Below are 3615 nucleotides of genomic sequence, written 5' to 3' on the forward strand. Positions count from 1 at the left end.
GGGAAAATGTATTTTTTTTTTTTTTGTTCCGACAATGTGGCAGGGTCTTCGACGACGCGGGTTCGGTCATGTGGTCCACATTTTTTTAGCTATTTTTCCCCTCTATGCCCTCATGTCCATGCCTTAGCCTATATTTCATGTCTCTATCTCTGGGCAACCCGGGGGGAAAATGTTGTTTTTTTTTTTTTTGTTCCGACAATGTGGCAGGGTCTTCGACGACACACTCGTAAATGCGGGTTGCGGGTTCGGTCATGTGGTCCACATTTTTTTAGTTATTTTTCCCCTCCATGCCCTCATGTCCATGCCTTAGCCTATATTTCATGTCTCTATCTCTCTTGCTTCTATGCCTTTCTTGTGTTACCTCTCTCGTGTCTCTACTGCCTCTCACGCATCTCTGCTCTAAGGTCATCTCCTTTCTCGCATCTCTGTCGTAAGGAGTCTTCTTCCCTCGCTCTCCCACGATGTCATCTATCATTTATCTTTGTGGTTTGAGGTTGATTCGGACTGTGTGGATTTCTTTGTACGATTTGTTGTTTTGCTCTACCGTGAAATCAATATTCTAGTATCATAAAGATTAGTTTTTGGGATTTTGGTATCCTCTATCTTTTTTTTTATGCTCTTTGTTCTACTCAATTTGTGGTTTTAGGGTCTTTTGTGACTTGCTTTTTTCTATTTGTGATAACTGGAATAAATAAATTTGAGATTTATGACCTTTGGAATGACTAGAGTTGGATTTTGTGGCTTCTGGAATGATTAGACTTGGAACATGCTTATCTTTGTGAATTTTGGAGGTTGGAGCTCTTTTTGATTTATGTCATATGTTTATGTTTCATTTGTTATTTTGGTTGGTACGGGTGGGTTGCCCTCTTTTTCGGATGAAATGTTCAATTTATTTGGAATAAAGGAAAAAGAGTTTTGGAGTGCTTCATGTATGCTGAAGAAGCTTTTGGGAGGTTCAATTTTGAGTTTGAAGGAGTTTTGATGCAAAACAAAAAATTGAGTGTTTTCAGCTTTGAGAAATTGATGGAATGGAGGTAGTGAATTGGGTTTGGGGTTATGAGAAGTTGTTCAATATTGTTTTGTGGATGTTCTTGAAAGAAATGGGGCAACATTTCACTGAGTGGAAGGGGGTGTGGACGTCATTAAGTGCTCACAAGTTGGATTTGAAGGCCACGTGAGGCCATGTAATGTTGTGGAGGTGATGAGATTGTGTTAAAATGCTTCAAGGATGCTAAGGGAAGCATTGTGTGGTGGTATGTTGGTGAAGTGATGGTGGTTTGTGTACATGGGAGTGGTATTAGTGGTTTGTGTACGTAGGAGTGGTGTTTGTGGTGTGTTGATGGTGTGGTGGTGGTGGTTTGTTTGTGTGGTAGATGGGAGTGGTGGTTTGTTTGTTTGGTGGTGGTGGTGTGTTGGGTTGAAGGTGGTGGTAGTGGTTTAGTCTAGGTGATGTGGTGGTGGTTGGGCTATGAGATATATGTGGTATGTGTGATGGTGTGTTGGGTTGGAGGTGGTGGTGATGGTGTTGGTGGTAGTGTGTTGGTCGTGACGATATGGTGGTGGTTGGGTGGTGATGTGTACATGTTATGTGTGGTGGTGTCTTGATGTGACAGTGGTGGTATGTGTACATGACAGTGATGGTGGTGGTGTGTTGGGTTGAAGGTGGTGGAGTGTTGAGTCGGAGGTGTTGGTGTGTTCGTATTGATGATATGGGGGTGGTGCATGTTGGTAATGGTATTGTTGGTGAAGTGTTAATAGATTTCAGATTTTTTTTTTCTGTTATCTTTTCGAGTTTTGAAATTTTAAATGGACTTTATGTTTTTATGAGATAACTTTATATTACAATACACACATTTATGTTGCTTGACTCTTTTCATTCTAATAGTCGTCATAGTAAAGACAAAAGAAATCAGTTCGTCAGTCATGTGGGATAAATAGGTGAAGCTAATATTTTGCAATATTTGTCTTAAAGTGGTGAAATTAGGGACAACTCAACCACCAACTTTAATAAGGAATGATGACATAATATAATAAAAAAGTTCGAGGAAAGCACAGAAAGACAATCTGATAGAATGCAATTAAAAAATAAGTGAGAGTAGTTGAAAAGGACTGCAAAATATGAAAAAAAAGTTAAATTGAGGATCCACGGGCTTGGGTTGGAATCCAATAAAGCGATCCATCGATGCTTCAAAAGAATGGTGGGAGATGAGAATTTATGAAACATCGAATCATTCATATTTTTTTTCAATTACATTAACATGTCATTTTATCCATTAATTTGTAAGTCGTGCTAAATGTCAAAAAATTTAAATTCGACGACATTGACCTTGAGCTTAAAGAAAAGTTAGATCATATGTTTAGTGGAGTCATGCCAATGGGTGATCATGCATGGGCCTTAAGCAAGAGAGGCTTTGTTGGCATAGATGAGCATGTAGATGTCAAGCAAACTGATGCTCCAATGAAAGCCTCGACCCTAACATCAATGAAGTTTATTCTACTAGTCCATTCAAATATCCCAAGGTTGAGAAAAAGAAGAAAAATGGTGCAATTTTTATTATAAGCCAAATTTCACAGTTAGTTGTTTCATGCACCAATGACCCTAGCATATCACAAGCAACTTCTGTTCAACAAGTCATATGGATTCTGGAGGCAACTCCAGAAATTTAAGAGAATATGATGATTTACTTGTTCTCTATGAAGTTGCCTGAAGACCCGATTCAGAGAGAGCTCTTTATGTTGACCCCTGAGGCCAATTACTTATTTTATTTCCATGACAACTGGGATGCATGAATGCTATTTTATTTACACTTTATGTCTGATTTTTATGGGCACATTATTTGTTCTACTTTCAATGCGCTTGAGTTTTATTTCATAGATAATTTTTCTTTGATTTTTATGATGACATATATAAGCACTACAATCACTTCATTGCTTTTCAAATTTTAACTGTCATTACTTTTTGTTTAATGCATTTTCTAGCTAATTTTGTGATATTTATATGTTGTAGTTGCATAAGCAATGAATAACAGAGATAGAGAAAGACACAGAAGAGGAATTGTGGATGTGTTATGCTTAATATATGAGTATTACAACTCATATAATGTTCTCTCCTTGCATGACATCAACATACATATGCAATAAGTGGGTTGCGGAGTTCCTTGTGGGTCACCCAAAAAGATTAAAAAATATGTTTCATATAAAACAACCCATATTTATTAATCTATTAGAAGAACTGCACAAAAATCTTGAACCTCCAAGATAACTTCTAGAGAGGTGTTAGTCATAACTCTTTACATTTTAACACAAAATGAATCTATGAAAGGAGTCATGAAGTGATTCCATCTCTCATCAGATATATTTAGTACTATTTTTCAATTAGATTGAATGATTTGATCTGCTTATTAACGGAAATTATCAAACCCGAAGACCCCACATTCCAAAAGACCCCCATAGATATTTTGTAGAACCAACATTATATGTCATATTTTAAGGTAAATGTATGCATTCATATTTTCTTGAATTTACTTGAACACAGTTATTCAAATAGCTTTGACAAATGCTTTAAGATTGTATTAGAGCGATTGATGAAGTACATGTGGATGCATGTGTGTCTAG

Source organism: Phalaenopsis equestris, unplaced genomic scaffold (assembly GCF_001263595.1).
Source record: "Phalaenopsis equestris unplaced genomic scaffold, ASM126359v1 Scaffold000730, whole genome shotgun sequence".
Taxonomy (NCBI): Eukaryota; Viridiplantae; Streptophyta; class Magnoliopsida; order Asparagales; family Orchidaceae; genus Phalaenopsis; species Phalaenopsis equestris.